Source organism: Chelonia mydas, chromosome 10 (assembly GCF_015237465.2).
Source record: "Chelonia mydas isolate rCheMyd1 chromosome 10, rCheMyd1.pri.v2, whole genome shotgun sequence".
In the NCBI taxonomy this organism is placed as follows: domain Eukaryota; kingdom Metazoa; phylum Chordata; order Testudines; family Cheloniidae; genus Chelonia; species Chelonia mydas.
In genome coordinates this window covers 2,441,593-2,465,533 of record NC_051250.2, presented here as the reverse complement: position 1 = coordinate 2,465,533, position 23,941 = coordinate 2,441,593, and the positions used below count along the sequence as shown (strand labels likewise).

Genomic DNA, 23,941 nt, shown 5'->3' with positions numbered 1-23,941 from the left:
GCCTCTGAGTAGCCGGCTCTCCATTAAACTGTCAGGTTTCTGTCCTGGCTCAGCCCTGCCCCATGCTAGGGGAGCCCATTAAAGACACTGAAAGCCACAGCGATGTGAGGAAGAGACAGCAGTGGGGTGAGAGGAAGGAAGGCAAGAGGAAATATGGATGGTTTGTCGTGCCTGCAGTGATGAGGGGGGTTGATTTACTGAGGAAACCCAGGAGAGCGCACCCTTCTCAGGGAGTCCCTGGTTTTGGACCCAAATTTATCTCCATCCCACCCAAGCCGAGTGTTGCTTTACTTTCATTACTGAAAACTGTTCTGTACACCCAAAATACTGGCTCGTGAGCCTGGGGCTGTTAATGACACTCTTCATTTATAGAGCTCAAAGTTCTTTACAAACAAGGAGTGCTGTTACTCTCACTGTACAGAGGGGGAAACTGAGGAACGCAGCATTTAAGTGACTTGCCTAAGATTACCCAACAAGTCAGTGGGAGAGCCAGGATTAGAGCCCAGGTCTCTTGATTCCCAGTTCTGAGCCTGATGAACCAGACTACACTATATTCTCCAGTGCCCTGCCCTTGTGCACTCATGTATCCCGGTGTAAAATGCTCCTATTCTGAGTCGCACTGGAGTAAATGACTGCACAAAGTGCAGGTCAATGGTAAACCGGGCCCAAAGAAATGGAGCTGTGTCTTGTTCCACCCCCAGGAACCTTAGGAAGAGGGTTCATTTCCCCTTTTATGGAATCACAGGGGGGTTTTCTTATTGGTATGGAATGGACTGAGAAACAGTGTATGAATTCTGAATAGAGGTGCCTCCAAACTCTGCTGGCCAGCAGGGGCTGGACCGAGCTATTTTAGGATGGCAGACTTTGTTCCCCAGATGGCTGGGCCCAAGGGAGGAGACAGAGCCAAAAGCAATGCCTGGGTTCAGAGTCTGGAGTATGGAGATTAATAGCAGGTGTTGCCAGGGGCAGGGGACGAAAGCTTTAGCTCACACCAGGCATTTCACACCAGCAGGAGCAAGGCCACGTCTAGGGAGATCCCTTCCAGTTCCCTGCCCAGGCCTTTGGAACAATTCCAGAAGTGCAGTGAATCCATCCCAGAGCTTGCACTGAGCCCACTGTCTGCAGGGGCAGGGCTTGGAGAATTTAGCAATGCTCAGACCTCAGTGGATCAGGAGCCAAATTAGCCATCAGCATTACCCAAAAGAGCCACAGGAGTGTGATCCAGAGTTTCATTTCTATATAGCTAATATTATTCTCCCAGCAAATAAGTTAATAACTTAGTACAAGTTGATAACTTAATTGGCTAATAACATAGTAGAAGCATCCTGATGGATTAATAGCTTAGATTGGTTAATAATTCAATCCCAGAGTGTTTTGACATCCGGTGCTGCAAAGAGCTGCCGGAGACATACGAAAGAGCCACTTGTGGCTCATGAGCGTCAGGCTGAGTCTCGCTGGTCTACCCAATGATGAGGCTCAGTTGGGAAGGTCAAACTGAGAGTCAGGGCTCCTGAGAGCCTGGGACACAACCTTATGCTGCTATAAAGCAGGGTGGGGTCTGGCCCGGGGTGGTCTCTTAGCAGCTAGAGGTGGCCCATCTGTGGCCACAGCTCAAGTGCAGAGAGAGGAAAGGGAAGTGTCTGAATTGAGGGAGGAGTCTCTATTTTCTGACTGAGCACTGCAGGATAGCGAACGCTCAGAGAGGCAGATGTGGAGCAGGTGATAAAGCAGCCAGCGAGCTGGAGTGAGCTTAGCAGGGGCAGTAAAGGGAAGAAGTGGTAGAAGCTAGAGATGGAAGAGTCCTATGGGGGCACCTGGGTCCAGGCTTGGCCAGGCCAGGACTGTTCCCTACAGCAGGACCATGTAATGAAAGAGCCATGCTGAGGGCAGGGAAAGGTCAATGGCATCTAGTAAGAGCAGGCCAAACTGTGAGTTCAGCTGGGAAACTGGTAGCCAGCTGAGGCCACTATAGACTGAGCTATTGCATCAGCGACTTGATCCAGGCCAGGACCGGCCTGCAAGGATCTCCTAGCACTTCAGCCTGTGATATTGAAGGTAAGAAAACTGTCCAGTGCTACAGACTGAAAATGTCAAAAGGCTGCAGGGCTGACTTCCAGAAATACAGAGCTTGGGGAGCGTTTGCAGCCACTGCTGCTGAGTAACTTTCCTGAATATTGTACTCCTGCTATACCGGGGGCAGGATTTGTGGGGCCCACTTAAGGCCGGGGGCAGCCCACTTGCAAAGCAATGGCTGAAAAGACCCCCAAAGCTCCCTCCCGCCCTGCACGGAGTTGTGAGGCTGCCCTGTTTGAGTGGAGCTCTGGGACTGGGGCTGGTTGGTCAAGCTGTCCTCCCTGGTGGGCTGGCTGAGCATGCGGCAAGGGTGCAGGAATACCGCACCCCGGTCTAGAAGTGCCCCACTCGTTTTGGTATCGCTTGTTAGTGACCCAGTGCTATTGGTGTTCATGGCACTTCCCAGACAGGTACAAAGGCGAGGTCCCTGCCATCTAGTTTAGAGGGGTAACTCCCGAGAATTGACACACAGATGGGGCGGGAGAGAGTCCTGTTGGCACGAGGCTCTGGCGCGGGCCTGTGGTTTCCGGGTGCTTGTGTGTTCAGCTCTGTTAATGGCACAGAGGCTCACTAGATTATCCAGGCTGATGTCCGGTGTAGTATCGGCTACCAGCAGCACCCGCCCGCTAAACCCAACCACCGAACTGAGACCAAACTATTACGCCTCCCAGCAGCCTCACTGGGTGCTGAGAGCAGGAGCCACCCGGGCGCGCCCAGGACGTGAGAGGCCAGAGAGCGCGATTGGCCGAGGGGCTAAAAGGTGGAGCGGGGAGGCGTTGGATGCGCAGGCAGCTTGTCCTTGGGCAGCCCTTCTTCAAAGGAGCGAGGCAGCTGACGAGAGGGAGGAGGGGCCCGGACCTGAGGGACAATTTCCGAGCCAGGAACGAGGAGGCCAGTGAGCAGGATGGAGGGCTAGGGCTGGCTTTGCAGAACTGCTGAGTGCCCAGCACCTCTGGGAATAAGGCCCTGGAAGTTTTGCAAAGGAGGAAGGCAAGTGGCCCCTTGTATTCTTGTCTGGGTGCTGAGCGACTGGGGCCTTGGCCTACCCAGCCCAGCCCCCGTGCTCCATGCACAGAGCTGTGACCACGTGCCGCTAGAGCATCTGCTTCCTGCCGTTTGAACAGTAGCCAGGGCAGGGCCCCAGGGGGTTAACGGCCTCCAGAGGAGAGGACCAAGCCACACAGGAGAATCCAGCCGCCTCTGGAGGCCGAGGGAGAGAGGCTGCAGATCACCGCGCAGGAGGAACTGGCTGACTCCAGCAGAGACTCTTTCTGACAAGGAACGTTTTGAGAGACCAGGGCTGAATTAGCGACTGTCTCCCTCAGTAACAACGATGACCCGCTCTGTGCGTGCGCGGCACCCTGGGGGCCCTCTCGGTGTGGCGAGTCAGGCGTCGCTGGGCAGGGCAGGGCGTGGGCTGCCTGCCTGCCAGATCTACTCCAGTAGCCGCAGGCTGGATGCCCATCACGCAGCCGGTTAACTAGACGGGTTCTGCAGCTGTCACTCCGCTGGAATAGGAGAGCAGATGTGGCCTGAACGGAGCAGGAGACAGGGAGGAAAGAGGAGGAGCCCTGGCAGCTCATGCCAAGTTAGTAGCCACAGACAGGGGCAGCGAATTATATCTCCATGTGGTGCCTTGGACCAGCAATATTCAGAGCCCAGGGGCCCAGCTCCACCAATATTTGGGGCCGAAACACCCCAAACCCCTCACCCCACAGCCCTCACCCCTGCACCCCCTCCCTCTGCACCCCTCCCATCCCCAAACTCCTTCCCAGAGCCTGCACCCCAATCCCCTGCCCCAGCCTAGGGCCTGCACCCCAGACCTCCTCCCCCACCCAAACTCCCTCCCAGAGCCTTGGACAGGTGGGGGGCGGAGTCTGGGGGGAGGTGTTTGGGCAGGGGTGGGGTTCTGGGCACCACCAAAAATTATACAAACCTGCCGCCCCTGGCCTAGACTAGATAACACAGCAGCCCACCGCCGGGGTCTGAGCAGGTGGGAAAATCCTCCTGGTCCAGGGAGGAGGGCTGTGGTTTTCCCAACGCCAGGCTGCTTACGGTTCTGCAGCAATGTCCACGGCACATGCTTGCTTGGCACTCATCAGTCTGCCGAGCCTGTGCATGCGTCCCCCACCCGCTGCCTGTACAAGGGGCTCACCACGGAGCCCCTGTGCATGGGGGAAGCAGGATGGAGCACTCCACGTTCCAGCAGCTAGGATCAAAGCCGCAGCAGCTGTCGGGAAGAGTCGAAAGCTGCAGCATGAATAATTCTGTGGGAAACATTTGCTCCAGCTGCACAGAAGGGCTGAGGCAGCCACGCGAAATGGGTTGGATCGTACAGGGCCAGCTCAGCAATTTGCAGGGGCCCCCCCCCCAAGCACGAGCAGAGGTTGGAGTCGGGAGGCAGGGCCAGGCTTTCCCACTGCGATCCCATTGCCAGAGAAGGAGGTTGGTTTGGCCAGTGCATTACCTCCTCCAGGGGCCACCGAGGTCTGATCAGCCCTGTCTCTGCAAATCCCCTGCCTCTAGGTTACAGATCCGCACAGGGCACCAGGGCAGCTTTGCAACCCTTGGAGCAAACCCTCCATTCCTTGCTCAGGCTTTACACAGCGACAGCCACATCCATGGGCATCTGCCTGAGGAAAGGCCTCCGCATCTGGCCTCCTGCTCTTAAGGCCAACTCTGGCTGACTAAGACCAGCAGTCACTCGCTTAGACTCCCCTTGACCGTCGCCAGTGACTCGGCGTGATACGGGAATTAGAGAGAGCCAGGAAAGTTGCCGTCTCCACTGAGCTGATCCCCTAAATTTACACAGCACGAAGAGTCTAGGTGGCTGAGTCTCCTTTCTTCTAGCCCAGTATAACCCCTCTGCCTGCTCCTGATTGACCCCATGTAAGTCAAAGGAGAGTCAGGCCCTCAAACAGCAGGGCGCAGTGTCGATTCTCTCCTGGCTTCCATGGGGCTACGCTCCCGAGGTGCCTGGCTCTCCTGGGTTTAGGGCGGCAGGATGGAAAGATGACGCATCATGGCACCAGTGTGAATCCAGCCTCTAGTCTGCAAAATGGAACTGTGGATGTTGAGGGTCAGTCCTCTCAATGCAGCTCCCGCAGGGTAGCTGTGATTTCTCTCCCAGCCCCGATGGGAATTGTAGGAAAACAGTGTAATTACTAGAAATCTGTTTGGACAGAAAATGCCTCTTTAACTCATTCAGACCTAGGCAAAACTGAAAAGCGAGAAATCGGCAGCAGGTAAATTGCTGTCACTTGAATCTATAAAACGGGGGGGAGAGAGCACAGAATGAATAGTTCCATTATAAATCCAGATGAATGAATGGCGCAATATCCCCAGCTCCCCGGGGAATGGATGAAAGCTTTGCAGAGAGTCTTTAAATGCACCATATATCTCCACTGTGAATTTCAAGCCAGTTAACTTAGCAGGCAAACTGGCAAAAATAATTGAAAAGGCTAAAGGATGTTCTATAACCTTAAACCAAATATGAGCCAGTGGTTTTAAATTTTTCTTGGCAAGGCCCTGGGGCTTAATGGAGATTATTTAATCTCGCTTCCAAGTCTTAATTAGCCCATTTCATACCCATTGTCAGTGATATGGCCAGCTAATTTCCTTTTTGTCACTATCTGGTGCTCCTCATATTCCCTGGAAGCTGGAAATAGAAAGCACCTTGCCCCCACTAGCTCCATCTCCATGTTGGGGGACAATCCTGATTCACTGGACTCAAGCTGCAAAACTTGGCCCTGCATGTCAACCCCTGGGAAGACTGGTAGTGTTTGGATCCAGGGCTCTGGTTCAGCCCACTGTAAGTGCACGGTACTGAAGCTAATTTAAGTTATGAATCCAGGGTCCATCACTGAAGATGCCCAAAGCTCAGAGTTGTCCAAACTAGATACTATGGTGATTGGGACAGTATAGCTGGAGTTCAAACTGGCTGCATCAGTGCTAAGACAGATCAGAAAGGGGCTGCAGTAGCAAGGAAGTACAAGTAACCCCTACACAGCTGAACTGGTAGACTTCTATTGCCTTTCCAGCGTTGCTCCGGGCAGTGGCTATGCACTGGTAATGGCACATGCAAATCAGTAACGGAGCAAGACGGGGCTCTGGTAGGAGAATGGAATCTTGACTCACAGAGTGACCTCTGCATTCATCACTCCAAGGATGCTGGCACCTTGGGCCAGGATACAGAGCGAATCCCACAGTGGTCAGAAATGCAGATGCCTTTGCTATTCTAACGAGCGCTCTGGACCCTGGGTGAACAGGGTAATGATGGAGAGAAGCTGCCGTTCAACATTCTGGGCCAGGTCCTGGGCCCTATTCTGCACACTTTGCACCAGGTGCAAAGCAGCTGGGATCCCAGTGGATCTGCCCAGCAGGATTCCCGGGGCTGTGCCCAGAGGAAAGGAGACATCCCTCTGTCAGTGATCCCCAGCTGCTGGAATGACCCCTGGGGACCGTAGAGAGACATGTAACTGATAACATGCCTGAGACTGATCTGGGATGGCCCCAGGATTAGGGAGCTGTAAAAGCCACATTTGTCCCATTTCCCCCCAGCTGCATCAAGCATATCTCAGCAGCAGCTGAGGGATCTGGGCCTCTGAGCCCAATCCTGCAGCCCTTACTCAGATCCAGCTCCACTGAAGTCCATGGTAGCTTTGCCAGAGTGACTCCTGCAGTACTGGGCACTCTGTGACGGGAGTAAAGGGCCTGGAGCTGAACTCTTACGTGCTGCGTGCAATAGAGGTAACATGCTGCTTGTGCCTGGCTCTAGACGGGCAGCCAAGCGCGGCAAAGGCAGCTTCAGTACTGGTGTGATGTTTGGTCTGAAGGAAACATCTGGAAGATGCGTCTGGTGGCATTTGTAGCAGGTCCATCTCGCATCCACGTGTGCAGGGGCACCAGAAGGCCTGTCCTAGAGCTGAGAGCAACAGGAGTTTGATCAGGAAGATCTCAACAGTGGGAGCCCAGCAGAGTCAACAAATAACATTTAACCCCGTTAAAAGTCCGGTCAGCAGCACAGCAAGGCTAAGGCAGGCTCTTGCCTGTTGTGGGTCCCGGAAGCAGGGCATGTGCCCCCTCTGGCTCCTATGCAGAGGGGCAGCCGGGGGTTCCACACGCTGCCCCCGCCCCAAGCGCTAGCTCTGCAGCTCCCATTGGCCAGGAACCACGGCGAATGGGAGCTGGGGGGGCAGTGCCTGTGGACAGGGCAGCTCCTCTGCGTAGGAGCCAGAGGGGGGACATGTCCCTGCTTCCAGGATCCGCTTGATGTAAGCGGAGCCTGCACCCCTGCCCCACTCCCATGCCACAACCCCCTGCCCCAGCCCTGATTCCCCCTCCCACCCTCTGAATCCCTCGGTTCCAGCCTGGAGCCCCCGCCTGCACCCCAAGCCCCTCATCCCCAGCCCCACCCCGGGGTCTGCACCCTCAGCCAGAGCCCTCACCCTCTCTCACATCCCAGCCCCCTCCCGCACCCTGAACTCCTCATTTCTGGCCCCACCCTGGAGTCTGCACCCCCTGCTGGAGCCCTCACCCCCCTCCCCTTACCCCAACCCCCTGAGCCAGCCCAGTGAAAATGAGCAAGTGAGCGGGGGCAGGGCCTCAGAGAAGGGGCGGGGCAGGGGCAGGGGCAGGGGCAGGGGCAGGGCAAGGGTGTTTGGTTTAGTGCAAGTAGAAAGTTGGCAACCCTAGTTTGCATCCTCCCTTGGCTCACAAGTGAAATGACTCTGGTGGGTGTAACCTTGCTCTTGTTTGTCTGCTTGGCGCTGTTGGGAGCCTGCAATTGAGAAGCCTGCTCCTCGTGCCACAGGGCTCCTGGCAGTCCGTCTGCCCGGGGTGTCTGTGCAGAGCCGTGGGGGGAGAGGAGGCCAGGGGGTGCCCGCCCGGGGTGTCTGTGCAGAGCCGTGGGGGGAGAGGAGGCCAGGGGGTGCCCGCCCGGGGTGTCTGTGCAGAGCCGTGGGGGGAGAGGAGGCCAGGGGGTGCCCGCCCGGGGTGTCTGTGCAGAGCCGCGGGGGGAGAGGAGGCCAGGGGGTGCCCGTTCGGGGTGTCTGTGCAGAGCCGCGGGGGGAGAGGAGGCCAGGGGGTGCCCGCCTGGGGTGTCTGTGCAGAGCCGCGGGGGGAGAGGAGGCCAGGGGGTGCCCGCCCGGGGTGTCTGTGCAGAGCCGCGGGGGGAGAGGAGGCCAGGGGGTGCCCGCCCGGGGTGTCTGTGCAGAGCCGCGGGGGGAGAGGAGGCCAGGGGGTGCCCGGGCGGGGTGTCTGTGCAGAGCCGCGGGGGGAGAGGAGGCCAGGGGGTGCCCGCCCGGGGTGTCTGTGCAGAGCCGCGGGGGGAGAGGAGGCCAGGGGGTGCCCGCCCGGGGTGTCTGTGCAGAGCCGCGGGGGGAGAGGAGGCCAGGGGGTGCCCGGTCGGGGGGTCGGTGCAGAGCCGCGGGGGGAGAGGAGGCCAGGGGGTGCCCGCCCGGGGTGTCTGTGCAGAGCCGCGGGGGGAAAGGAGGCCAGGGGGTGCCCGCCCGGGGTGTCTGTGCAGAGCCGCGGGGGGAGAGGAGGCCAGGGGGTGCCCGCCCGGGGTGTCTGTGCAGAGCCGTGGGGGGAGAGGAGGCCAGGGGGTGCCCGCCCGGGGTGTCTGTGCAGAGCCGTGGGGGGAGAGGAGGCCAGGGGGTGCCCGCCCGGGGTGTCTGTGCAGAGCCGTGGGGGGAGAGGAGGCCAGGGGGTGCCCGCCCGGGGTGTCTGTGCAGAGCCGCGGGGGGAGAGGAGGCCAGGGGGTGCCCGTTCGGGGTGTCTGTGCAGAGCCGCGGGGGGAGAGGAGGCCAGGGGGTGCCCGCCCGGGGTGTCTGTGCAGAGCCGCGGGGGGAGAGGAGGCCAGGGGGTGCCCGCCCGGGGTGTCTGTGCAGAGCCGCGGGGGGAGAGGAGGCCAGGGGGTGCCCGCCCGGGGTGTCTGTGCAGAGCCGCGGGGGGAGAGGAGGCCAGGGGGTGCCCGCCCGGGGTGTCTGTGCAGAGCCGCGGGGGGAGAGGAGGCCAGGGGGTGCCCGCCCGGGGTGTCTGTGCAGAGCCGCGGGGGGAGAGGAGGCCAGGGGGTGCCCGCCCGGGGTGTCTGTGCAGAGCCGCGGGGGGAGAGGAGGCCAGGGGGTGCCCGCCCGGGGTGTCTGTGCAGAGCCGCGGGGGGCGAGGAGGCCCGGGGGTGCCCGCCCGGGGTGTCTGTGCAGAGCCGTGGGGGGAGAGGAGGCCAGGGGGTGCCCGCCCGGGGTGTCTGTGCAGAGCCGCGGGGGGAGAGGAGGCCAGGGGGTGCCCGCCCGGGGTGTCTGTGCAGAGCCGCGGGGGGAGAGGAGGCCAGGGGGTGCCCGTTCGGGGGGTCGGTGCAGAGCCGCGGGGGGAGAGGAGGCCAGGGGGTGCCCGCCCGGGGTGTCTGTGCAGAGCCGCGGGGGGAGAGGAGGCCAGGGGGTGCCCGCCCGGGGTGTCTGTGCAGAGCCGCGGGGGGAGAGGAGGCCAGGGGGTGCCCGCCCGGGGGGTCTGTGCAGAGCCGCGGGGGGAGAGGAGGCCAGGGGGTGCCCGCCCGGGGGGTCTGTGCAGAGCCGCGGGGGGAGAGGAGGCCAGGGGGTGCCTGCCCGGGGGGTCTGTGCAGAGTCGTGGTGGGAGAGGAGGCCAGGGGGTGCCTGCCCGGGGTGTCTGTGCAGAGCCGTGGGGGGAAAGGAGGCCAGGGGGTGCCCGCCCGGGGTGTCTGTGCAGAGCCGCGGGGGGAGAGGAGGCCAGGGGGTGCCCGCCCGGGGTGTCTGTGCAGAGCCGTGGGGGAGAGGAGGCCAGGGGGTGCCCGCCCGGGGTGTCTGTGCAGAGCCGTGGGGGAGAGGAGGCCAGGGGGTGCCCGCCCGGGGGGTCTGTGCAGAGCCGTGGGGGAGAGGAGGCCAGGGGGTGCCCGCCAGGGGGTGCCCGCCCGGGGGGTCTGTGCAGAGTCGTGGTGGGAGAGGAGGCCAGGGGGTGCCCGCCCGGGGTGTCTGTGCAGAGCCGCCGGGGGAGAGGAGGCCAGGGGGTGCCCGCCCGGGGTGTCTGTGCAGAGTCGCGGGGGGAGAGGAGGCCAGGGGGTGCCCGTTCGGGGTGTCTGTGCAGAGTCGCGGGGGGAGAGGAGGCCAGGGGGTGCCCGTTCGGGGTGTCTGTGCAGAGCCGCGGGGGGAGAGGAGGCCAGGGGGTGCCTGCCCAGGGTGTCTGTGCAGAGCCATTGGGGGAGAGGAGGCCAGGGGGTGCCCGCTCGGGGTGTCTGTGCAGAGCCGCGGGGGGAGAGGAGGCCAGGGGGTGCCTGCCCGGGGTGTCTGTGCAGAGCCATTGGGGGAGAGGAGGCCAGGGGGTGCCCGCTCGGGGTGTCTGTGCAGAGCCGCGGGGGGAGAGGAGGCCAGGGGGTGCCCGCCCGGGGTGTCTGTGCAGAGCTGCACGCGGGGAGCCTGTGCCATCCTTCGGTCTCTTGCTTTCAGAAGCACCACATTAACTCCCAGATTTTCAAGCAGCAAAAAAGCCCTAAACTGGGCCCTGTTACTCAGGCCTCTGAGCCCTTTTCCAGGCTGGCTCCAGAGAGGTTCCCTTGGGTCAGTTGTAGCAGATGCTGGGAGGAGCGTGCGCGTGCTCGCTTGCTCGCTCTCTCTCTCTCTCTGCCTCTCGCTGAGGCGTCTCTTACCTCCCCGGCACTGTTCCCTCTCAGCTGTGCGTGTGCGCGCACACAGAGATCCTAAACCCTGCGCACACGCGAAACACCGCGCGCACAACAATTTGCACAGAAGAAATGTTTTGTGCACACGGCCTGTCAAAAATTAGAGGGAACTTTGCTCCCCAGCCTGGTGGGTTTACTATTGTAAGATACAAGCTAATATTTGACAGCCCTGCAGCCTCGGTGGCATTCCTCTTCCCCCAGAGCAAAGGCAGCAGGAGCAATTCTGGGTGCTAATTGGATCTCTAGGAAAAGCAGGGATTAAGCCCTCCTCTGGCACCGCCCAGACCTGACCTACAATAGGCAGCAAATGCATCAGAGCATGTGAAAAGCTAATCAAGTCTCTGCACCTCCAGCCTGCTGCCAGGGGTGGGGTGAGCGGCCTGTCCTCCAAGCCAGTGGGCGGGGGGGGGCCCAGCAGAGATTAGGGAGGGAACATCGTACCCTCTCCCCAAGTGTAGGGCTGGGATTGTGGCGCGCTGCTGTGTGGCTGTGTCATTGCCATCGTGATGTCACTTAAAGGCTGATCAGCTGGGAGGCAGCCTGTGCGCTGTGCGGAGTCAAGAAACTGAATCCGTTACCCCTGGAAGGAGCCCTCTTAGCACAAGTCTCGCTGGGCCTGCCTCTCCTGCCCTCAGAGCCCACCAGCGTCTCTCATTAAACTGTGCGCTGGGCTGGTAACGAGCGGCTGGGCTGCTTTGTAGGGAGAATCCCCCGAAACAATCTAGAGCTGCACGTGCAGAATGAACACGGAGATTGAGGGCAGGTTAGCTGTCCCTTGGGGAGGCCCAGGATAACGCTTTATTTCTTCTGCGTTTGGGAAGCAGAGAAGCCACTCTGAGCCCAATCCCTGTATTCCCCATCTGCAGAGCCTCTTGAGTAGACCCACTGTACTCAATCTGTATTGGCAATGTGAATTACTATCATAATTGCGTGATGCTGTGATCGTTCTGCGTCCACCTCTGCCTCTCTGCTGCCTTGAGCTGTTTCTCCGGGACAAAGCTGGTTGCTTTAAGCCCTTCATCCAGCACCCAGTGCAGTTACTAAGTCATGCAAAGTAAAGGATGGAAACTGTGACTGCATTGTGCTCTCAAGCCCAGGGATAGTTATGAGTTGCAGCCAGACATGGCTGACTCTGCAGAGTTCACGTGACAAAGTGCCCACAAACTGAGCCCCAACAGGTTGGCTCAGAGGCTGGAGCTTGACAAACCTGTACTGGTAATCTCCCCAGCTGCCTCTCACCTTCTCTCCGTGGTTGTCTGACCTTGGATGCCCTGCAGGCGACTCCTGCAATGTAACTGGCGGAAGGGATGTTCTCCATTTTCCTGGTCGGGTTAATGTCTTCAACCAAACTTTTCTAAGTGAGCCTGAGGTCTGTAAATTCATCACATCTCAAGCCAAGGGCTTGTTTCAAGAGGCGTGAAGTTTGATGTGAGTGTTTCTCACCGCTCTGCTGCTGGGACTGCAGCCTGTTCAGACTCACTCCTGCACATTTCCAGCCGAGACCCACTCTCTACCATAGCGCGCTCTTGGCCGGAAGACACATGCAGTGACCTCCTAGTTCCTTTGGAAAGGGCTGATGCTGCGACACGGCATGGAAAAGGTGATTCCTAGCACTTCTAGGTCCTACTACATTTTTGGGTTTGGTTACCCTTCATTGCTAAGGTCCTTCTGTTGACCTTCTCCGAGACCGGGCTGGTGGGTGACTCGGCTCTATTGAAACATAAAAATGGTGCCCGTACCCAAAGGGTTATTGAGTCCTGGTGCAGCAGCCTGAGAAGGTGGCAGTTCAGCACTGCCGTGCTATCAGAGCCCTTCTTAAAGACCGTTTCATTAAACATTAAAAACAGCAGCTGCTCCCAGAATTAGGGGCTGGGTAAAGACAGCAGAAGCAGTTTGCAATTAAAATGTGTTTATCTTAGAAAAAGCCCCACAAACTTGTAATTACAATGTTAGTACCAAGGCGAAGATTTCATGGTCTGCAGCTGAGAGACGCCATTGCCTTCCCCATTAGAAAACCAGTAGCTCAGGTTAACTTGCTGCTGGATAAATCAGTGCCGTTGCATTATTCTGTGTGCCAGGAGTACCCGAGGGGACTTGCCAACATGTATGTACCTGCCATGTGCTGGCGTGGTCCTGTCTCCATGGAATGTGTCGTCATCCTGGCAGGAATGCTGGGGGGGGGGGGAATATACAGGGACTTGCCCCACTACAGCATCCCTCGGGATAAGGGCCTGTATTGGTCAATTCAGCTGTCCAGGTCAAATTAGCCCTTTATGCAACTACCAGCAGCCTTGCCCACTCGGCTAGGCTTCCGCTTCACTCTGTCTCTGCTTGGCCCTTCGTTTGGGGTAGGAATAGAGGCCCACATTATAGGAGGGTAAACTATGGTTGTAAATTGAGTTTGGATCTTAGCACAAGTGATGGGCCCAAAGCACCTGACCAAAAAGACTGCGATCATGAGAAAGAAGGGTTGTGTGTGTGAAGTTTGTAGTGACCCTTCAAAATACCAGTGTTCTCTTGTGTAAGGTTTTTGAATGAGGTAATAGAAATGAAGAAAACAAGGCTAACTGGGCATTAGGTGCAGTAAACAATTGGTTAGAAATGCTTAGTCAAGTAATTGGGAAGACATATGGCAAAATAAGAGAAGACGACCTTGAGAAAGGGGCCCATCCATTAATCTTGTCTTAACTGGGCAAGAGAACAGGATTCAGCCCTATCTGCTTCAGCTGACGATAGCTAAGGTCCAATAACCAGCAATGACATCACTTGTTTGTTATGGTGTATAGAAAAATAAGTTTTTTGGGGGGGATTTCCAAAGCTTTTCCTTACCCCTCTGGAGCCACACCATGATGGGAAGGAGTCTCCCAGGCCTGATGCAGTGTGAGTATTCAGCCAATGCTTATTGGGGTTTTGTTGCTGGGATAGAGAATGTAGGTGTGTGTAAAGGCTTACATTTGTGATTTGGTTGTAACCAACACTAGTGGCCTTTGGACTAATACAGAAATGCTTGAGTGGGAACTGAGTTGTGGTAAACATTAATAAAATGATTCAGACAATTATTCCTACATATGGTCTCTTGCAAGACAGAATTAATCTGTCACCTTCCTGACCTACCAATGAGCCCAAACTTACCTCTTCCCTTCCCAATGCCCCCTCTGTTCAGCGTGGGAATGCCTTCCCTGAGCTAACACCCCCTCCTCGGTCATGTCCTGCCCCTAGACAACATCTCTTGAGTGCCCACAAGAAATGAGTCAAAGGCACTTTATATATTTCGGAGATTTTTTTCTAAAAAACCAAAACAACCACCTACTAGATACTACTAGATCGCATGCCCTGATTCTCATGGGTGACTTTAATTTTCCTGATATCTGCTGGGAGAGCAATACAGCGGTGCATAGACAATCCAGGAAGTTTTTGGAAAGCGTAGGGGACAATTTCCTGGTGCAAGTGCTAGGGGAGCCAACTAGGGGGGGCGCTTTTCTTGACCTGCTGCTCACAAACCGGGTAGAATTAGTGGGGGAAGCAAAAGTGGATGGGAATCTGGGAGGCAGTGACCATGAGTTGGTTGAGTTCAGGATCCTGACGCAGGGAAGAAAGGTAAGCAGCAGGATACGGACCCTGGACTTCAGGAAAGCAGACTTTGACTCCCTCAGGGAACAGATGGCCAGGATCCCCTGGGGGACTAACATGAAGGGGAAGGGAGTCCAGGAGAGCTGGCTGTATTTCAAGGAATCCCTGTTGAGGTTACAGGGACAAACCATCCCGATGAGTCGAAAGAATAGTAAATATGGCAGGCGACCAGCTTGGCTTAATGGTGAAATCCTAGCGGATCTTAAACATAAAAAAGAAGCTTACAAGAAGTGGAAGGTTGGACGTATGACCAGGGAAGAGTATAAAAATATTGCTCGGGCATGTAGGAAAGATATCAGGAGGGCCAAATCGCACCTGGAGCTGCAGCTAGCAAGAGATGTCAAGAGTAACAAGAAGGGTTTCTTCAGGTATGTTGGCAACAAGAAGAAAGCCAAGGAAAGTGTGGGCCCCTTACTGAATGAGGGAGGCAACCTAGTGACAGAGGATGTGGAAAAAGCTAATGTACTCAATGCTTTTTTTGCCTCTGTTTTCACTAACAAGGTCAGCTCCCAGACTGCTGTGCTGGGCATCACAAAATGGGGAAGAGATGGCCAGCCCTCTGTAGAGATAGAGGTGGTTAGGGACTATTTAGAAAAGCTGGACGTGCACAAGTCCATGGGGCCGGACGAATTGCATCCGAGAGTGCTGAAGGAATTGGCGGCTGTGATTGCAGAGCCCTTGGCCATTATCTTTGAAAACTCGTGGCGAACGGGGGAAGTCCCGGATGACTGGAAAAAGGCTAATGTAGTGCCCATCTTTAAAAAAGGGAAGAAGGAGGATCCTGGGAACTACAGGCCAGTCAGCCTCACCTCAGTCCCTGGAAAAATCATGGAGCAGGTCCTCAAAGAATCAATCCTGAAGCACTTAGAGGAGAGGAAAGTGATCAGGAACAGTCAGCATGGATTCACCAAGGGAAGGTCATGCCTGACTAATCTAATCGCCTTTTATGATGAGATTACTGGTTCTGTGGATGAAGGGAAAGCAGTGGATGTATTGTTTCTTGACTTTAGCAAAGCTTTTGACACGGTCTCCCACAGCATTCTTGTCAGCAAGTTAAGGAAGTATGGGCTGGATGAATGCACTATAAGGTGGGTAGAAAGCTGGCTAGATTGTCGGGCTCAACGGGTAGTGATCAATGGCTCCATGTCTAGTTGGCAGCCGGTGTCAAGTGGAGTGCCCCAGGGGTCGGTCCTGGGGCCCGTTTTGTTCAATATCTTCATAAATGATCTGGAGGATGGTGTGGATTGCACTCTCAGCAAATTTGCGGATGATACTAAACTGGGAGGAGTGGTAGATACGCTGGAGGGGAGGGATAGGATACAGAAGGACCTAGACAAATTGGAGGATTGGGCCAAAAGAAATCTGATGAGGTTCAATAAGGATAAGTGCAGGGTCCTGCACTTAGGATGGAAGAATCCAATGCACCGCTACAGACTAGGGACCGAATGGCTAGGCAGCAGTTCTGCGGAAAAGGACCTAGGGGTGACAGTGGACGAGAAGCTGGATATGAGTCAGCAGTGTGCCCTTGTTGCCAAGAAGGCCAATGGCATTTTGGGATGTATAAGTAGGGGCATAGCGAGCAGATCGAGGGACGTGATCGTTCCCCTCTATTCGACACTGGTGAGGCCTCATCTGGAGTACTGTGTCCAGTTTTGGGCCCCACACTACAAGAAGGATGTGGATAAATTGGAAAGAGTCCAGCGAAGGGCAACAAAAATGATTAGGGGTCTAGAGCACATGAGTTATGAGGAGAGGCTGAGGGAGCTGGGATTGTTTAGTCTGCAGAAGAGAAGAATGAGGGGGGATTTGATAGCTGCTTTCAACTACCTGAAAGGGGGTTCCAAAGAGGATGGCTCTAGACTGTTCTCAATGGTAGCAGATGACAGAACGAGGAGTAATGGTCTCAAGTTGCAATGGGGGAGGTTTAGATTGGATATTAGGAAAAACTTTTTCACTAAGAGGGTGGTGAAACACTGGAATGCGTTACCTAGGGAGGTGGTAGAATCTCCTTCCTTACAGGTTTTTAAGGTCAGGCTTGACAAAGCCCTGGCTGGGATGATTTAACTGGGACTTGGTCCTGCTTTGAGCAGGGGGTTGGACTAGATGACCTTCTGGGGTCCCTTCCAACCCTGATATTCTATGATTCTATGATTCTATGATTCTATGACCTTTTGACAAGTAACTGCCTTGTCCCAGGGCTGTAACCCCTGCTTCTCCTCCTCCTCGCTATCTGCCCCTCCACACACACCATTGTTGCATCATGTCTGAAACAAGATTGTAAGTTCTTTGGGGCAGGGCCCCTTATCTGTGCAGCAGGGCACCAGTGCACACTTGGGTGCTCAATAATAACAATGCACACTTCCCACCTCGGTGTCAGGTTTGATTCCCCTCTCACCAAGTTGGCAGTAGATGACCCAGTTGAACCTGCCTTGACCTGGGAGATGAAGCCTGAGGAGCTCTGCCAGACTAATCATCCAAAGCAGACAAACCACTCCACTTAGGAGGGAGTGTGGGATGCAGGGACATGTGGTTGAACATGATGGCCACTGCAGTTTGGTCTGTAACAAAAACAAGGGCAACATTTAATTTCCTGGTCTTGAGGCTGAACTTTGGGCATCCCCTATCTTCTAGCCATCTGCCAGTCGGGCACTGCTTTGCTACAGCACACCGCCTTAGCCAAGAGAACTCCCCTCTTTCCACTCTGAATGCTTGCAGGTCAAAACCACGAAAGGTTAATTAGTCCCACTGCTGCTCTTGAGAGCTCTCTGTCCACTGGATTCCATTGCTCACATAAGTAGCAACAACTTGCCGTGGGAGATCTTCTTGTCTAATCTGATTAGGAACAGCACTCCTTTCTAGCGTGCCAAGCTCCATCTCCAGCTGGGCAATTCCAAAAGCTTGGTCCATTCAAAGTGCTTAGACTTAGAAAACTGCTTTGATTCAGACGAGCTGTGTTTCTGTGCAAATACGTCTCGGTGCTCTCCACCCTTCCCCACCTGCACTACTGATTTGCCATGTGTTTGATTGTTTCTGTAGTGTTGATTTTTTTCTGGTTATTTTGCTCTGGTCTTCACGGCTGCTTCTGGGGATAATCTGAAGCAGCTACAACCAAGTAATCCAAATCAGGACCAGAGAAATGTTGAGCTGCTTTCTCAGCAGAACCAGCCAAACTGCTCGATGCTTCAAAATTTGGCCCAGAACTTCATAAACTTTAGTTTCCCCCTTTCAGACTTTCAGGTGGAGGCTTGTGTGAGCTCTTTCTACGTGCAGTGGGTCACTTAGTGCTGGTGAAGGAGATTGACTCCGGATCACACAGCTCACCTGCCCCTGGGCAGTCAGCTTTTTACCTCCACCTCACACAAATGTGGTGTGATTTGTGGTGGTGGTTCTTTACATAAGGAATATTGCCAGAAGCCTTCGATTACAGAGACGTGATTTACACTAAAGGCGAATCCCACATCCTCTTTCTGCAGGATATTTTTGTTGCACCTCATTTTGTGTCTTTGTCCCGCTTCTGGGCTTTAATGGAGGGTAGGGAGGCAGCTTGTGAGGGCTGCTCCAAAATAACATCAAACTCACTCCTCCTCTTGGCCCCTTGCCTACCGAGCTCAGGGCACTCGTTGAGCTTTAGTTCTTTACAGCCCATAAGAACAACGTAGGTAGGGAAGAGGGAATGTGGGTGCTGAGAGGCTAAGTGACTTGGCCATGGTCATACGGGATGCATGTGGCAGCACTGGGAGAAGAACTCTGGTCTCCTTTTACCTGTCAACTAAAACAGCAACTCTGCTCAGGTACCTAGATTTTGCTTGCAAGTGACCAAGGGAATTGAATCCCAAGTGGCAGGGCATAAACTCACTGGCTGTGGGGCTTGGGGAGGATTTGTTCCCCATCTACAGCAATATGCAATTGTCCAGGTGCATTATGGGGGATTTTCACCAACTCTGAAGTGTCCGGCACCGACCATTGCCAGACACGGGATAGCAGATGTGATCCAATACACACCTCCTCTGCTGCTGAATCTTCGCTTGAGGCAAAGTGAGGCCTGCTCCCCCACTCTGGCCACAGTGGGGCCTTGTCATCAGAGGGGGAAGAATGAGTTTGTTGGCTGTCATCTTGCCTGCCATTAGAGAAGAAACTGGGGCCCTCAGAGCTGAAGCAGGAATTCTTTGCTTCGGTCTTCACAACTGAGGATGTGAGGAAGATTCCCAAACCTGAGCCAGTCTTTTTAGGTGACAGATCTGAGGAACTGTCCCAGATTGAGGTGTCGCTAGAGGAGGTTTTGGAACCAACTGATAAACTAAACAGTAATAAATCTCCAGGACCTGATGGGATTCACCCAAGAGTTCTGAAGGAACTCACATGTGAAATTGCAGAACTACTAACTGTCGTCTGTAACCTATCATTTAAATCAGCTTCTTTACCAAATGACTGGAGGGTAGCTAATGTGAGCCCAATTTTTAAAAAGGGCTCCAGAGGCGATCCTAGCAATTAGAGGGCAGTAAGCCTGACTTCAGTACCAGGCAAACTGGTTTAACCTATAGTAAAGAACAAAATTGTCAGACATCTAGATGAACATAATTTGTTGGGGGAAGAGTCAACATGGTTTTTGAGTAGCAGCCGTGTTAGTCTGTATTCACAAAAAGAAAAGGAGGACTTGTGGCACCTTAGAGACTAACATTTATTTGAGCATGAGCTTTCGTGAGCTTCAGCTCACTTCATCGGATGGTTTTTGTAAAGGGAAATTTATGCCTCACCAATCTACTAGAATTCTTTGAGGGGGTCAACAAGCGCGTGGACAAGGGGGATTGAGTGGATCCAGTGTATTTTCAGAAAGCCTTTGACAAGGTCCCTCACCAAAGGCTCTTAAGCAAAGTAAGCTGTCTTGGGATAAGAGGGAAGGTCCTCTCATGGATTGGTAACTGGTTAAAAGATAGGAAACACAGGGTAGGAATAAATAGTCAATTTTCAGAATGGAGAGAGGTAAATAGTGGTGTCCCCCAGGGCTCTGTTTTGGGACCAGTTCTAGTCAGTATATTCATAGAGGATCTGGAAAAAGGGGTAAACAGTGAAGTGACAAATTTTGCCAATGATACAAAACTTCTCAAGATAGTTAAGTCCCAGGCAGACTGCGAAGAGCTACAGAAGGATCTCTTGGTGACTGGGCAACAAAATTGCATCCATCAAAATTGAATTTCATCTGCCAAGTAATGCACATTGGAAAACATAATCCCAACTATACATATAAAATGATGGGGTCTAAATTAGCTGTTACTACTCAAGAAAGAGATCTTAGAGTCACTTTGGACAGTTCTCTGAAAACATCCACTCAATGTGCAGCAGCAGTCAAAAAAAGTGAACAGAATGTTGGGAATCATTAAGAAAGGGACAGATAATAAGACAGAAAATATCATATTGTCTCTATATAAATCCATGGTACGCCCACATCTTGAATATTATGTGCAGATGTGCTTGCCCCTTCTCAAAAAAGATATATTAGAATGGGAAAAGGTTCAGAAAAGGGTAACAAAAATTAAGGGTATGAAACGGCTTCCATATGGGGAGAGATTCATAAGACTGACTTTTCAGCTTGGAAAAGAGACGACTAAGGCGGGGATATGATAGAGGACTATAAAATCATGACTGGTGTGACAAAAGTAAATAAGGAAGTGTTAGTTTCACACAATGCACAGTCAATCTGTGGAACTGCTTGCCAGAGGATGCTGTGAAAGCCAAGACTATAACAGGGTTCAAAAAAGAACTAGATAAGTTCATAAAGGATAGGTCCATCAATGGCTATTAGCCAGGATTGGCAGGAAGGGTGTCCCTAGCCTCTGTTTGCCCGAAGCTGGGAATGGGCAACCAGGGATGGATTGCTTGATGATTACCTGTTCTGTTCATTCCCTCTCAGGCACCTGGCTCTGATGGATTCCCCTGGGGTGGTACCATTGAGCCCTCTGACCCACCAGCCTGGGCTCCCTCTCACACTGTGCTGCTGTGACAAGTTGCAAAGCCCTCCAAGCTTACACTTTACCAGCATTCACGCAGGTAGGGACACACCCAGCTGCAGTCACATGCAGGCTCTCTAACCACCAGCTTCCCAACCTAGGACCCCAGAGCAGTACCGTCCTGCCTTTGTCAAATGTGGCCAGTATATGGGTTTAACACCCAGTCCGCCTCTCCCTCAGTGTGAAGAGGGCCAGCTTGTAGTAACCAAGCTGAGATTTTCCCCAAACACCTCAGTCAAATGCAAACTGGTGTGGATTAAAACATAAAATAAGTTTTATTAACTATAAAAGGATAGATTTTAAGTGATAGCAAACAGATCAAAGTAGATTACCTAGTAAATAAACAAAACCGCAAACTGAGCTTAACATACTAGAGAGGTAGGATATAAATAGCAAATTCTCACCCTGAATGATTAACAGGCTGGCAGATTCTTAAGGCACAAGCTGCCTTTGCTTCGCAGCTTGGGTTTTCCAGGTTTTCATACACAGGCTAGAAATCCCTTTAGCCTGGGACCATCACTTCCCCCAGTTCAGTCTTTATTCCTCAGGTGTTTCCAGGTGTGGCGTTGTAGGGAGCATGAGGTACCCACATGATGTCATTTTCCCCCTTTTACATCTTCTTCCGGAAAGCTCTTTTGCTGTGACCTGGGTCAAACAGTTTCCATTGTGTAGTGCTATCTCAGAGAGGTTTCTATTGTACACAGTTCCTGGGGTAACCCTTGTGCCTGTGTACATTTCCTCAATAAGCCATGAACGTTGTTTTGGCCTTTTTACTGTTGTACCGGAAAGGCTGCTTGTGGGTGTTTTCAACCTCACCACGTGTTTCAGTAACACAGAGTTTCACTGTGCGTTTAACTTCACATACGACGAGCACATACAATCCAACGAGATATTAATGTTTAGCAGATAAAGATTTTTAAAATGCTACTTCACAAGGCATACTTTGTACAAAACATATCCTAATTACTTGACAGTGGTGAATGTTGGGGTGCCAGGGTGTCACACTGGCATTGGCTGCTGTCAGAAGACAGGATACTGGGCTAGATGGACCTTTGGTCTGACCCAGTGTGGCCGTTCTTATGGTCTTAGGAGTCTCTACATCTTGAGCCAAAGAGCCAGGCTGTCAAGCTGTGAGCTGCAGGAGACACATATCCCCTGAGATTCGGACACAGAGCGGGACCAGTAACTTACTGAATACCAGCTTATCCACTGAGATACATGGTGTGGAGAAGGGGAAGTGGGGGTGACCAGCGGATCTGCAACTCTCTCTCTCTCCACCGGCCATTTCTCCTAGTCAGGGAGGCCCAGCACCCCACCCGGTTGCTCCCTCTCCAGTGGTCTCCATGGAACTCCCCAGAAAGTGGGCTGGGTGTTGAGATCAGGAGTTGTCACTTGCTGATCAGAGTCTCCTCTGACCATCTTGTAGCTGTGGGGGTGCCTTGTGCTCTCTCTAGCCCAGTTCACTCTCCAGTCAGTGAGCCTGTCTGACTTTCCTAGTAGAGATTCCCTGTCTCTTCTTGTGTCTCACAGGAGCACGGTCTCCCTCTGCTCAGTGCCCAGATGGAATTTCCAGGATCAAAGGACCATGTGCACTTTGTGACAATTAGTCCAGAAGATGCAGGCCAGGGAGAGCAAGGATGCTGTTGTTGAAACCTCAGCTCATGTACTGTGAGGACTTTCAGCAGTAGCCTGAGCTGACCAATGCATACCCCTTCCAGAGTATCTGAGCTATGACTCATTTACCTCAAGAAAGGGACACCTGAATCTGGGTCTCCTTTCTCCTGTCGTCCAGGACTCTGCATCTTCTTCTCATGATGGCTCCTGAGTGCTGGATTGCATGGGTTCCAACACCTCCAAAGAAATTATCACAGAAGGAGAGAAGAAAAAACTCCAAACTCCACCTTGCCCTATGAACTTCAGTCTAAACTGAGATGCAAACCCACTATTGCCAGCTCCCAGCATTCAATGAGATTTTAAAAATGAAATAAAATTTGGGCTCTTTTTGTTTCCCTTCTGGTTTTTGAGCCTTTAGGGTGAACTTGTGCCACATTTTCAAGTTTTTCTCTGCAACTATCAAGGCTAGAAACATTATTTTTGAAAAACAAGAGAGGAGAGTCTCATGGAATCACGTGACTCCAGGAATTGGCACTTCAAGAAAAACACCAACTAGTGCAAGACCCACAATAAAATCATGAGATTGACAACACTGCAAATCACAAGCCATTTGCACTAGGATGCGGCTAGGAGCCGTTACAGGGATGCCGCCTGTACGGGAAAGCTGAGTTTTAGTCCATGGTCTTATTACATAGAATTAAGTAAAAAAGAGCCTGAGAGCAGCTGCAGCAAGCTGGCTCTGAGCTAGTGGAGAAGTTAATAAATCACTATCCCTGTCAATCCCCTGCGCTTTTACCTTGAGGTTCAAGTGCCTTTTAACCCATCAGACTGTTGAGTTCCCTGTAGGAGCTCTAAGTCTTGAGTTTGTAACAAGAGTCTTGTAGCCCAAAGAAAAGCTGCAAATCCTAAATCCGAGCCAGCTGGGGATGCAAGAAAGACAATTCGTTAGCAATGGTTAAAAGTTTCTAATGGAGGAGATGAGGAATATTTTTTCAGTGTAATCTTTTTAGACACTAAAGGAAATCGGGAGTCCCAGCTCAATTACAAACAGTGAATAGGTTTCAGAGTAGCAGCCGTGTTAGTCTGTATTCGCAAAAAGAAAAGGAGGACTTGTGGCACCTTAGAGACTAACCAATTTATTTGAGCATAAGCTTTTGTGAGATACAGCTCACTTCATCAGATGCATCGGATGAAGTGAGCTGTAGCTCACGAAAGCGTATGCTCAGATAAATTTGTTAGTCTCTAGGGTGCCACAAGTATTCCAAACAGTGAACAGGCTTTATACAGATATCACTTTTGTGTTCTTGGAGATGGAAAGGAGGCCTCTATGCATTTAGTTATTTATAGCCTGAAAAAGAATATGAAGGAGACAAATTTGCTCTTAAGCATGAAAACCACGAGCCAAAATATTCTCTTGTGAGCAAAACTACGTTGTGCTGTTCTGCTCCTGTGACGGTCCCTGCAATGGCTACTTAGTGCAGAGCACCGACGGATGAGCTGCTTCCCATTCACCCCCTTCTTGCAGGCAGTGGAGTCTAGTGTTGAACTGACTGAATGTCAGGGTCACCTCTTCCCTTCCTGACTCTGGCTGCGCTTGGCAACCCAAGGTCTGTCTAGGAACTTACGTGGCCTCATCGCACTGTATCTGAGCACCTGGTCTCAGATGGAAATTTCCTCATTGAACATCCTGGTCCATATTTTCAGGTGGCTTCAGGCCGTGCACAGTGGTAAGATTTACGTTCTCTCTGGCACCAAACCTGAGCTACCCAAGCAAATCCCATCTGTGCAACGTAAATAAGTGCAGTAAGTGAGTGTGTGGAAGGAGCTGGTTCGTGTCAGCCAGCTTTCAGTTCTTCATAGACCTGTGCCCTGTCCAGCCTAGCACAAAACCATGGCTTTCAATGTGGCATCAGCTCCCTGATCCAGCCTT

General features: G+C 53.4%; 1 long non-coding RNA gene across 1 annotated transcript; it reads left to right on the top strand.

Annotated features, from left to right (window-relative positions):
• Positions 1–1,233: 1,233 nt before the first annotated feature.
• On the top strand, positions 1,234–22,406 carry LOC122462026. The gene is made up of 2 exons (XR_006284350.1): positions 1,234–2,055; positions 21,928–22,406. It is a non-coding gene; the product is annotated as an uncharacterized LOC122462026 (long non-coding RNA).
• Positions 22,407–23,941: the final 1,535 nt, after the last annotated feature.